The sequence below is a fragment of the Eleginops maclovinus genome, chromosome 17 (genome assembly GCF_036324505.1).
Source record: "Eleginops maclovinus isolate JMC-PN-2008 ecotype Puerto Natales chromosome 17, JC_Emac_rtc_rv5, whole genome shotgun sequence".
Classification (NCBI taxonomy): domain Eukaryota; kingdom Metazoa; phylum Chordata; class Actinopteri; order Perciformes; family Eleginopidae; genus Eleginops; species Eleginops maclovinus.
In genome coordinates, this window is record NC_086365.1 from 13,065,016 (window position 1) to 13,078,755 (window position 13,740).

The 13,740-nt window shown below is 44.9% G+C and overlaps 1 protein-coding gene across 1 annotated transcript in view; it reads left to right on the forward strand.

Moving 5' to 3' along the window:
- foxp2 (forkhead box P2) overlaps window positions 1-13,740 on the forward strand; it is a 90,482-nt gene that overhangs the window by 38,972 nt on the left and 37,770 nt on the right.

The following is a 13,740-nucleotide window of genomic DNA, read 5'->3' on the forward strand; positions in this document are numbered from 1 at the left end:
GCATAGACGGAGCGAGGGGAAGAATGTGTGCGTTGGAGCATCGTACGGAGCAGTTTGGGAAGCGTGTGTGTGTGTGTGTGTGTGTGTATGTGTGTGTCATGGCAGTGTTGTATCCACCAGAGGGCCTCCTAGCTCGGCTCACACACACACACACAGTCCCACCAGCGGCAGAGAAACCTTTGACCAGGACACTTTTGAAAGAATAATTTGCATGCAGTCCCTCTCAACTAGAAAGCCTTTTTTTTGTAGCTTTTGGAGAATATTTCCCCTTCTTTTTTTAATTTATTGTATTGATTTGTTAAGATTTTTTCAAATCTTAATTTCGTCTCATGTTGTATTGTTGAGGGTTGAATGAACCGCTCGGGGGGGATGTAGGAGGTGGTGGTTGAGGGGCAGGAGTTGTGAAAGTCAGTCGCCAGCAGAGTAAAGGAGTCAAGTGTCTCTCGTGTCTTTTCACTGTGAATGATGCCTTTGACAGTTTCGCCAAAAGAGCAGTGGGAGACGAGGTCAGAGGGCCATGCTCCGGGGTTTAGTGGGTGGTTGGGAGGGTGGGTGGGTGGGGGTGTGGGGGGCGACATCGCCGCGGGTTCGTAATGATGCGCTCTGTCCTTCTCCTTCTCCGGGTACTTTCATGTGTATGTGTGCACTCTTTCGGAGGCAGCTGAAAGCCTGTGGTCAGTTCAGCCGGTCGGGGTGGGGGGAAGTACAATAGATGTCGATCTGTGTGTCCGCATCTGTGAAGGGGGGGTCCTGCAGGCTCCTCACCCCTCTTTTCCATCCCCCATTTGTACACCCATCCTCCATCCACAGCATGGTCCTGCTGGTGGCTGCAACAGCATCACAGCACTGTGGCCTTAACCCCCCCCCGCCACACACACACACACACACACACACTCTATTTATCACCACCATTTCTACACACACACCTGATTGGGGTCAATTCTATCTCTCTCTCAGTCATCACTCTTTTACTTTTGAAGATGTAGAGGCTTTCTATTTGGAGTTCGAGGGGGAATAGAAAGAGATAGAGGGCAGGATAAGGACTGAATCCAGATTTAATGACGCAGTATTATTTTTTTTGTTGCCGTGTTCATTTGATCTTTTTGAAGTGCATCAAAACGGATGAAAAGTGTGAATAATATATATATTTTATTTATTTATGTGGAGGTCTAACATTAGACATTCCTAAGATGTGTGTAATGGCAGCATAGATAGCACATGTATGTAAATGTTAACTCAAAGAAGCTGTGCCGTTTTACAAAGGGGGGAAAAAAACAGCACTGAGACAGAAAAACGACGTAAGCATAAAGTGTCTAGTTAAGTCTCCGAGATGGACGTACGGCTAAGAGCTCGTAGTGGTGGGTGGATGTGGGGTGGGGGGGGGGGGGGGGGGGTGTATGACAGTGTGCGCCTTGTAAAGAGGCCAGCTCGAGCCTTCTCCCAACCCAGAGACAGACATATTGAAATGAGCAGTCCAGCTAACAGGTCTCCGGAGGCTTTTTAAAACAGGGGGCCCTGTGCTGTTAACTTCACACACACTTCCTGTGGCGTGCTCACACTCTTTGGATGGAGAGCAGCCACAGATGGAATTGTTTTACCATTATGTGATGTTGATAAGTGAGCTACAGAAGAGGCATGCATGTGTGTGTCAAATCCATTGCTCGAAAAATTCCAGTCCACGTCTGATTGAAGGCTGTTGGGTGTAATTTTTCGCCCGTATTTGGAATGACATTGAGTGGTCCAGTGGGTATAGGAGCTCTCATCACGCTGCTGGGGGGATGATTAATAATAAGCACTGATGAATTCTCCACTGTCCCTGTGGGTTCTGCCATTACCTAGCAGCTCCAAAATACCACCTGCAGCTATAATTAGAAAAGCTGCATCTTAAGGTCTACATTGGGCCATATAGGACACATGATCAAGTTGCACTGGAGCCATTTTCCCATATTCTAAAATCCTTTTTAAGTCCACTTGTTCAACAATGCAGTTCAACGTGAAGGCCACACACAGCTATCCGTGTATCCGAATGATAACCGTCGTATCACAATTGAATTTCCTTGCCCCTAATTTCTGTCAGGGCTTCATCACCCCCGTTCCCAAGGTTGTCTAAATAGACCTAATTTGATTTGAGATCACAGATTAGATACCCACTGTATCTGATTGCAATTTGCCAGCTGCAGATATGTATCAGAGCAAATGATGAATGTTGCTCTGCCCTAATTACTATGCTAAAATGATCACTATAAAAGCTCCCTCGTAAAAAAAAAAAAATGTGCTGAGCTCATATTCCCAATCAATTCATCTCTGTCTTACATTTTAATATCATACACTGCTGTGTGTACAAGGGAGCCATGCATTGATCTTTGGATCCATACCATAATGTCCCATAATGAGGCTGTTAGTTGATTACAGTGGTGTGTAGACTTAATCCTGCCAGGGTTATCAGTGGGATTGATGAGCCAATACTCGGGACTACTGCCCCCCTGTAAATGGGCTCCCTACTGTACGGAGTGTATTGATATTCAGAGTGAGGCTTATCTGCCGTGTGGTCGGGTCAGTCGTTCGAAGGCCTTCCGTCACTACAACCGGGGGCTGCAGCATTTGGAGAAAATAACTCTTTATAACTCTCTTTTTGGACTGATGGTTCACGATATTGGAGGGATGATTATTCATCTCAGGAGCAGAGGAGAGGATCTGTACCAAACAACTATCTTTTATTGAGTCTTTAGAATATACTTTGTAGGTCAGGGTATCTTTGCAAAACCACAGTACTTATATTTGAACATAAGTTTAGCCTAAATCAAATATTGTGCTTATTCCATAATGTCCATATTGCGATCTCAATACAATTTTGATTAATTGTGCACTCCTAACTACTTTCCATCCACATTAATGACTCATTAAACTCAGATTTATTACAGGTCTGTTTGCTTTACACATCCTAAATTATACATTTTGTATTATTCTTTGCTTTTGGTTGTTTACTTCGTCCATCCTGTGTTTTATTTGGTTTATAAGCACAATCATTTATTTAATTTTGCACAAATATTACACTTTATAAACTGGTAGAGTTTGACATATTGGTAAACTGGTACGGTGCAGACACATGATGCAGCAAAATGCAAACGATCCATTTAAATGACTTCAGCGTTTTGACATAAATTACAATAAGTGCGCCAAGGTGCCATCTTACTTCCAGGCTACCCCCCTGACGCTACACGAGAGCTAGGCAGTGGTCCAACGAGAGAGTGACAGCAATTAACCTGCCTTCCTCGCTGTTTAGCTGCAGGAAATGGAAGGGATGAGAAATGTGACAGCAAGGGATGGGTGATATTTAGGGTTTAGGGGCAAATGAAATTCTCCCTAAAATGAAAGTCATTATGGAAAGTTACCCCACAGACAAAGGACTAAATTAGTGTGTGTGTGTGTGTGTGTGTGTGTGTGTGTGTGTGTGTGTGTGTGTGTGTGTGTGTGTGTGTGTGTGTGTGTGTGTGTGTCACACCTCCTTTCTATGACAACTCAAGTTTGTTGTTTAGCGTAGTTAAATAGTTAAAATACTGCCACACATTGCTCACCTTCCATCACCTCTCACAAACAAGCCTCAAGCATCTTCCTCCCTTTGCCCTTCACCTGCCTCTCTCCGTTTGAGAACACACACACACACACACACACACACACACACACACACACACACACACACACACACACACACACACACACACACTTACATACACACCTAAGATGCAAATCTAGGCTTTGCCCTTGAGCATAATTTAAAGGCCTAATCACCCAGACTGTCCCTTTGGATGGAATAGGGAAAGGAGGGAGGAAGGGAGGATGGTGTCTCTCATTTTCACCCTTACACAAAGAAGCTCATTAGGTTTATCTTTCAGGCCTGAGATTGCCCCACTCAACTGTGTAAATAAGACACCGGCCCGGGCCTGGTGCATCAATCACCTCTCAGGACAGGAGACAGACCACCGCTGAAATATGAACGATTTCATAAAGGGGCCTTTTGTTACCCGTCATCATCTGTTTGGAGATAAGGGCTTCCTGTAAAGGCTGGAGGAGCATTAGGGAAGCAGCGTGTCCTCTATGTCTTATTCACCCTTTCAGTGAGAAGACCCTGGCAGTCCTTGTGTCTGACTTATTTACAATGAGAGCCATCCTTCTTTTTAATTCAAACCTGTCCCTGCAGAGTAGGACATACAGGCCTGTGATATATAGGCCTGTAGTCCCCCCCCTCTGCGATGACACTAAAGATATAGGGTGTGAATGACAGCATAGCCACTGTTTGCTCGCCCTTCCCCAGACAAAACACAGTATTATTCTATTATCTATCCAGACGCCACTTCCTCCTCATCCTCTCCCCTTCTTTTTTCCCCTCCGTCTCGTTCTTCATCTCGAGGAAACCCTGGGCTGTCCATCTATGTTTAAGACACATTACATGTGGCCTCCTGGAATTTACAGTGGCGCTCTCCCACTAACTCCATTTCGCACAGGAGTCCCCCGAGAGCACGGCGAAATGTCAAGCTGCAAAGCTTGAAAGAGAGACGAGGAGAAAGGGACAGAGAGCGCGAGCGGTTGAGGAATTGAGGAAGAGAGGATGATGGAGATAGACGGAGGGAAATCTGCTGGAAATAAACACTTATGGCTATTTTCTGCTAGAGCAGAGCTGTGTGTGCAGGTCGAGGTACAGCGTAGGTAGAGGAATACTGTGTGTGTGTGTGTGTGTGTGTGTGTGTGTGTGTGTGTGTGTGTGTGTGTGTGTGTGTGTGTGTGTGTGTGTGTGTGTGTGTGTGTGTGTGTGTGTGGTGTGTGTGTGTGTGTGTGTGTGTGTGTGTGTGTGTGTCAGATCAATGCTCCTAGCTGTGACAAGCCCATATGACAATACAAAACAGATTACCATTTCCTTTATTTTAATGGCAATATTAAAAGCATTAAGTGGACACCAGTTGACATCATTCAGTCCATATAAGGCCTTTTGTTTGACCATTTTTCTCTCTTTCTTTCTTTCCCCGTGTAGCGCATTAGCCCAGTGATAAATGAACTGGGTCAGGGTTAACCACCTCAGTGTAAATAAGAGGCAGCCATAGTCCTGCAGTCTCCAGCCAACCCTATTTGCAGGCCCGGGATCAATGGCCACTTCACAACTCATTTCCTTTTACGCCTCCCTAACTGCCCCGCTCCAGCTCTGGGAAATAAATGGCACTGGATCTATAAGTCCACTCACACAAACACATACACAGCCATGCACACACACTCACAGGAACACACACACACACACACACGGTCTGAATGGACTTGAGCAATCGCTCCAGCTCGATACCCTGTGCCGTAATTTATTTGCCTGGGTGGTGAATGGCGCATCATCTCACAAACGAAAACAGGCATTCTGTCATTGTTTGTTGCCACTCCCCTGTCGTTGGCTTAAACAGAGTACCAGTCGTTAATATGTTGGGGTGGGGTGTTACTGTCACCCACAGCCCGCAAATACACATGTAAATGGCTCTGTTTATGTGGAGTTAACAGGAGGATAGAGAAAACACGCTTTCCCATGCACACAAGGTAACGCTGTCTGCTTTTTCTCCAAAATGCTCCCCTCCCTCCCCCCCGGAAAAAAAAGGCAAGTGGCTTATAGTCATTTGATAGGCCACGACACCGCTATCCATTTAACAGAGCTTAAAAATTCTACATATGCATATGCCGGGTTGTCTTAAGCTGACAACCAAAAGACAGGATTTGCTAGAAGGCAGCTTTGGAGTGTTGTGAATTTAACAAGCATGTCTAGTATTACAGTTCCTCTCCGCTTTAGCCATGAATAGTAACAAATCAGACTCTGAAACGCATGCCTGATGGTTTGTTGTGTGTATCAACCCCCCCCCCCACACACACACACACACACACTTCTGTAACTAATATTAAAATGACTAGCAGAAAGTATTTGCATCTCTTTCATTGGATTTTCGATGAACAGATCCAGGTATCATCTGCAATTTATTTTGTGGTGCACTCCCACTCTCTGTTGCTCCGATTACCTTCATCCCTGACCCATTTCTGAATATATAAATGGCTATTCCCAAGTTGTTTGTAGTTGTAACGCTGCGAGAGGGGAGATGCTCTTTCACGCATTGCCCTCCAAACACTGTATACATATGTAAGAGAGCCAGCCTGGGCTTTGAGCCTCTCTCCTCTTCACAGCTTTTCATACAAATGCAGTAAATAAGCTCAGGCTGTGGGGAATTGAAGGCTCCAAACAGACGAACTGACTGACATGTCACTTAGCGCTGGCTTTGGCTCTCTTCACGGCAGGCTTTAGAGCCCAAGCTGCTGGCTTTTATTGGGTATCAGCCAGGGTCGGGCCCTCACTTTGCTGTCATCTGTATCACTTGTGTTCCTTATATGTGGGTAAACAGTGGACATCTGGAGAGCAGATTTATAGGAAATCCGCTTACAATCAAGTCAGCCTACTGAGCATTTGTTATAGGCAGATACAGAGAGGAAGATGTACTCTACCCTGAGGTTAATGATAGGAATCCATTGAGATAGACAGGCCTGCCTCTCTCCAGCCCGGGGGTCCCGCAAACAGCCTGCCATTCCTCATCAAGACCTAACCACTGCTTATTTACCCACACTGCGGGACTTAACTCGCGTGAATTGATCAGCGATAGCAGTGGAAAGCTGCTTGTTCCACCCTGATAAAAGTCTCGCCATTAGCATATGCAGAACCTGCTTTGTGGGCATATGCGCGGCACTTCAAGCTTGACTAGACACTAAGCTGATATTGGTTTCACGCTTGAGTCCATGGTGCGAAATCTTCCAATTGAAACCCGGAGATTTGATTGTTTCTGCGTCTGCATTTATCAGAAGTTTACACGATAAATATACATTAGCCGGGTGACTTGGCCATGCGTGGTATTGTTTCAGCGATACTATTCTTCATGCATTCCCTTCCACCTGTTTGGACTTCATCATCCAATTCGCTCCGAAGCTGATAATCATAATTTGCACAAAACTTTAAATGGATGTATAGGAGTCTTAGTGGAATTTGTCTCAGAGAGGAAGTGTGTATTTGTTGACACAAGTTGGAAGTGTGCAAAGAGAGAATCCTTCTCAAAATCCCTGCATGTTTTCTTTTCCCGTTCTTTGTGTTAACTAGCTGTTCCGTGACATAATTCGCAGAAGCTGAGGTCTCTACAATATGTGTAAAACAACCCCCACCCCCCCCTTGGCTTATTCCTGACTTAATTTTGTAATGCCTTCACTGCAGTCCTAAATGATATGTCATTTATCTTTCATACACATTTCAACCAGGGGTTTTATTTTCTTAATAACTACTGTAATTGTTCTGTGCTGCGTGCTATGAAGGGAATGATCATGCTTTTGGCACATTTATCAAAGCCAGAGGAATTTCAAAAAAATGTGCAGAACGGGGGCCCTTTTTCCCTCACATAGCCGGACTAAGTGTGCGACAGAGTGATGCATTTTCTTGTTAGGAGAAATTACATCCACTAACTTGAGCTACTTCAGCATGAAATTGAAAAAGAAGCATTTCTGGTGAATTTCCATTCTTGATTCAATGAAAGATGTAGATTAGCTCTTTGGGAAGAGGGTGGGGAACAAGAATGAAACTAAAGAAGTATGACTCGGCTCTCGCTCGCTTGTTCTCAGAAGCGTGATATAGGATGCTGTTGGAAAAGGCTTTGTTTATGGAAGTAGGGCTCAGTCAGGCTGCTGCAAGATTAAAGAAAAACTGTAACATCTCTTTCCATCTTTGTCTGTCTGTGTGTGTTTGTGTGTATATGTGGCATGGCTTTATGTATTCAACACAAACCTTATGCATTTTTACATTTGTATCACTCCATGCCTTATCCCAGTGACAGTCTGTACTCTGATAGCTCGATCCCTGCATCTTTTTCTCACTTTCACACTAACAGACACATGTACACACGTGCTAACACATCTCACCAGCTCAGTCTATCAGCCTGTTCTGGTGGATGCGAGGTGTAGGGGGGGAACACTGATTGATAGACGCTGGGTGTCAGAGTGGAAGGCAGATAACTATATCTTCTACAGCTCACTTAAAGGTCAAACACACGTCGCTGTAATTGGAATATTCACACAGACAATCAGCGAGGTACAATGCGGGGTGAAGGGAAGAAGAGTTTGGAGGTGGAGGAGGAGCACAGGAGAAGATAGATGTTACATAAGCAAAAAAGATTGAGGGAGAAGAGGGGGAGTAAAGGTGATCCATGGACCTTACACGGGCAGATCATGGATATTTATTGAGTGTATCTTTGAGGGAATTCATTGAAGGAAACAACACCCCCAATGGAGAGCAATCCTCATTGAAACATACACTTTTAAACCACATAATGGCTGTTAAACACACACTAGAAAAGTCCTCTCTAATGTAAATATATTTGTGTAAAGTGTCTGTCATAACAGATCAGGCGCGTGAGGTAAGGTCATTCACAGCTAAGGTCAGGGTGCTCTCTCATCGACCCTCCAACAGGGTAACAATTAGACTCAGCACTTAACCTGAGCTCTGCGCCACGAGACAGACAGACACTCGTACTATTGACCTGCAACAGCAGAGCCCCCCCAAGACAGGATCTCATGCACACACATGCACTAAGCAGGCTTGGTTTACACATGCACACACAAACAGTTTAAATGACATCAGCCCCGTTTTTTTTTTTAGGACATATTCCCTGGCTCTCCTGTTTTTTCGTAATCATTGTTTCTGTGTAGGATGTGTGTCTTATTCTGTGGTTTAATGGAGGGTAAATGCAGTTTACCTACTCAGGATGCAGCAACCTTTTATTTACCGCTGTAGCCCCGGTCTTTATGTTTGTGCGTGTGTCTCCTATGCAGACGTTTGTGTCAGCACATTCATCACTTCTTCAGCGTCTATTAGTATTGGCATGCTGCACAAAACAAGCTTCTCCCCCGGCGGCTGCTTGTTCTCCGGTGCCACAGTCGGAATGCTAGTCGCCTCTGGCCATGTTTTTTTGAAATGAGAGCTTCTTAATAAGGCCTTGTCAACAAAAGACAGACGCAAGCAACTACTCTGTGTGTCTCACTCGCTGACGAGAACGCTGGGAAAACACTGAAATACATCCGTGTTCACGCTACATATAGACAATGACACTTATTCTACTTCCCTTCCCCACAATTTTTCCACTCAGCCCCCTTTTTTTTTTTACTACGCCTGGCTTGAATGCAACATTTCATATCGGGTATTCATCCAGCTGTGTGACCTCCACTCGCCTGGAACTGTGAAAAGGAGAGGGATCATAATCACCTGAAGGGGAAATGAAGCGCTTCAGTAGAGAGAAACAGAATGTAATAGAGGGAGAATGTGTGTGTTTGTGTTTTTTTGTGCACGGTTGGGTTTGAGGTGTGCCGCACAGATGAACACTTATACCTTTGCTTCTACAAAGAGATCACTTGACCTCACACACTGCCCACCTCAAACACATAAACACTCCTCTCCCACCCACACAAATACCTTCTCTCTGTCTGTCTCCACTTCTCTTCCTCTCTTTCTCTTTGTGATAGTATATTGTGGTGGCTGTCAGTTGTCGGCCTCTAAAGGACTTCCCCTTTGAGGGGCAGTAGATAAAGAGCGTCTCTGAATGGGCCTGCTGTCACCTTATCTAAACCGAGCGCTACAGCACAGGTCAACGTGAAGACTTAAGCCCAGACAGAGCACCAGGGTTATATAGGTGTTGTGCAGTAAATCGAATTGAAGTACGGTCAGAATAAAGCTAACATGCAAGTATTGTGTATGTAAAATCATGGCACATCTAATGAAAATGGAAATAAGCATTGGAAAAAATGCATTTCTGGGTTAAAGTTCAGTGCGAAGCTAGCTGAAAACAATTACCCTCCTTTGCTAGAACACATATATCATTGTATGTGCACAGAATATCCATGGTGATAACAGCAGGAGGTGGGATGTCGGTGAGTGTTAGCGGTTGCGGTGAACGACAGCAGGCCCCGCTCTGTTATTGCTGGCACGGCCTCCCAACGTCTCACACACACATACACGTATGCACTCTTCAACTCCCGCTCGCAGACATAAACACACACTCTATCTATGATGGGCAAAACAGACCCGTGTTTTGTCTTCGTTAGTGGAAAAATAAGTGTGGGGTTACACAATGGAGCCCCCTCCTACACAAGCTTTCTTCCTGGGGTAGGAGCAAATTCATCTCATCAATCCTCCCGGGAGGGTGTAGCTATGCAGCTCTGTTTACTGTGGCAGAAAGTTAATATAAATTTTCATCAGTGGGGGAAGTTTACACATATGATTCTATTTGTCCTTCATTATTAGCACCTGAGTCTGGGGCTGGGGAGGCATAATTGTCTACAGACACAGGCCAAATAGATGCAAGGGAAAGGCAAATAAGCACACCCCAAAAATAATTTGATGCTTGTGTGTTACAATCCTCCACCCTAGGAATTCTTAATCTAGAGAATCAATAAACAAGGGGTGAGAGACGTGGGAGAGAGGAGGGGAGAAAGACACAGATGAGAGGAAGAAATGAATAATATGCTATGAGGAGAAGAGAAAGACTTTGAAATCAAAGTGCAGTGAGGAGGCGGGAAGGAGGTGAATAGAGCAAACAATCAATAAGGAAGGTTTTCTTCCCAAACACCTTTTATGTACCTCAGAAAAAAGAAATGAAACAAATGAGCACAAACTGATTCTCATTTTTGGAGAGCGAGTAGTAGCTGAAGTAGCTGAGAATACTCAGATGGAGATATAAGAGTGGGACACAGAAGCCCATTGTTCTGCTGGATAGCTTTACCTCCATCCTGAGGCCAGAGCAGATTCTCCATGGACCTCTCCCTCCTTTTCTCCCTCTCCCTCCCTTGTTCACTGCAGACTGTTGATTTATTGAGTCATACATTAAAATGCTCATTACTCCTACATACTTTCCAAATTCCCCTTTGCTCCTAACACTCTGGTTACTGTCTTTCTCATGGAAGCACCACCTGAGAAAAGGGTTTCTGTTAGGAATAGGCATTTTGGGGGTCCCACTTTCCCAGCAGTTATTGGAGCCAGACAATCAAAATAGGAGCAAAGGAAAAGGAGTAAAGGTGGAGCTACAGTTTGGCTGGTTTTCATATGTCTATAGACTTAAATTCTTAGCTATTCCATTTGCATTTGACTTAAAGCGATATCCAAACCATTGGGCTTTGTGTGGTCTACATGGAGGCAGTAAGGGAACTCAGTCTGCAGCCATTGTCAAGGGACCGGGGCCTCACCTTAAGTTCTGACCTTTATAAAAGGATAGGAGTCCGTCTACTCCCTCGGCCAGGTTACCTCAGGTGAAAGAGAGATCAATTGCAACCATAAAAACCATAGATATAAAGTAACTGCATTGAATTAACAGTAAGTGCTTAAACTATGATCATTTGAAGAAGTTAAGGAATCGCGCTTGTTCCGACACCGTGTGCAAAAACAGATGATGGATTTAGCTCCGAAAGACACGTATTGCATTGTCCAAATAAACTTCATTGTCAGGAAACACTGTAATCTCAACCAAATCAGCTGCATTCATTCTCCTATTCCTGCATGGAGCCTGTTTGGGGCCCCTGCAGTTCTTCCACAGCTTGTTTTCAGGGCACCACTTTTGTATTCCGACATTGTATGGGCCATCTTATCCTTCTCCCCTTCTCTTCTCATTTGTCTATCCTCTCCAGCCAGCCCCTCCAAATCCGTATCCATCCATCCATCTGCCCTGAATCCACTTATATAAGGAGATAGGGTGTAAATATTTTGGTGTGGAGTGTCAGCGCGTATCTCCCTCGCCAGCGGGGCCCGGCAGCCTCAGTCCAATCAGCCATGTTTGTTTGTTCAGCTTAAACTGTTTGTGCCTTGTTTTCCGTGGCATGTGACTCCCTCCAGCTCGAATAAAGTGTCACACTTGTTTTTTTTTGCCTCCCCCCCCCCCCCCCCCCCCTTCGCCGTCTGTGTTTCCTGGAAGAGAAGATGGATAAGCCCCAAAGTGTGTGTATATGTGCGCTTATTCACGCACCAAGAGCAAGAGTGTGTATGTGTGTGAGTTGTCAAAGCTGTCAGCATGACTGGAGTTGTTCTGGCCTACAGCCTAGTGTCGAACAGCAGCCGTGCAACAAACACAAAACATCTGTTCTGCACACCACAGTAAAAACATCATGATGCAACTCTTTTTGTATTAATCAACCAACGATGCGCCGTGTTTACAGCCTCTTCGCGGAACACGTCAACATCTGCAAATGCTTACCTGTTGACGGCAGCCTGTTTCACACCAGTGTCATCATACCAGTGTCTGCTTTTTCCCACTAATAAAAACAACTCCCAACATGACCTAAGCCGGGAAGTGATCTGCGCTGTCCAAACACCATGTCACAGCCCCTCACATATATCCAATTCCAATGTCATGGCTGCATATCTCCAGGTGGCTTTTTGAAAGAGTGACATTCTCAGTGGACGGCTTATTTCTCGCACGCACCCCTCCTTCCCCAACACACAAAATAAGCAATCTGGAGATTTGTAATGGTTTTTGCAGGGCCTGCTAATGTATTTCATGCTTGTTTAAGATCGTTGCATGCTCCTTACAAAGGTGCATTGTGATAGGTGTTCCTTATTACCCTGCTCTATATAGAGTCTAAACACTGGTGGCTGGGAGGGTGGAGGATAGTGGGAGGGAGGCATGAATGGCTGATATGTTTTTTTTTTTTCCCTCTGTCAGTCTCTTCTCACTCTCTCCCTCTCGGGTGATCTCTGCATGCCTATTAATGTAGCAGAGGAATGCCTGTGTAAACATTCTTGTTTCTCAGTCCGTTTCGCATAATAGTTGCCTGTATCGCCTTTCTCCTGACCCCACTATCTGAAACCAATTACACCAGATCCATTTGGGCTGAATCTTATTTTCATAAGGATCCCCGTGTCGCGGTCTCGGTCGCTCTGTGTGTTATTTTCCCTCCTCTTATTTTTTTTCCAACCTCAGTGATGGATATCAACATCAAATATGCCTCTGAGTGCCTTGTTATTTATATAGCAAGGCCCGGCTCTTTCTCTCTCCCTCTGTCTGGCTCGTTCTGAAGAATGTGTCACATTGTGCTGTTTATACAATGTGTGCATTAATAGACCAGGGATGTCATTTTTCTTTGCATAGCAACGCAGGTTAAATAGACGGTGCGCCTCCACTCGTCTGTGTTTTTTAGTCCGACTCTTCAGCAAACTTTTGATGACTTTCCTTGGCATTTTGCGCTTTTTTGTGCTCTGAGATGAGTTTGCCATCTCTGTGGAGTGGGAAGTGGGTGGCACAAATTGGTGCCTTTTACTGTAATGGCTGAATACACCAAGCCAGTGTGAGTGAGGGATTTTTTTTACCTTCCACTCCGTAGCTAACCCCACTTCTTCAGATAAACCACTCTGGAAAAGTTTGGCTGGTGTTGATAAGGTCTGTGTTATGCTAGGAGAACAGTCTTTATGCAGCCCGAGCAGACTTCCTTTCTAATAAGCCGGGTGAAGTTGATCTCCCTGCTCCCCGTCCATATTTACCTGCCATGGATACGGGGAAAAAACGTCTTTCTTCTTAACCGCGTGTAACATATGGATTGGTTCTCTTGACTTTGAGTCATTATTGATTCACACATGGATAAACATGTCGTCCTCACAGCTACTTTGGCTTGCATTCATCAAGCAGCCTTCGCTCTAACTACTGTGTGCAAGACTCA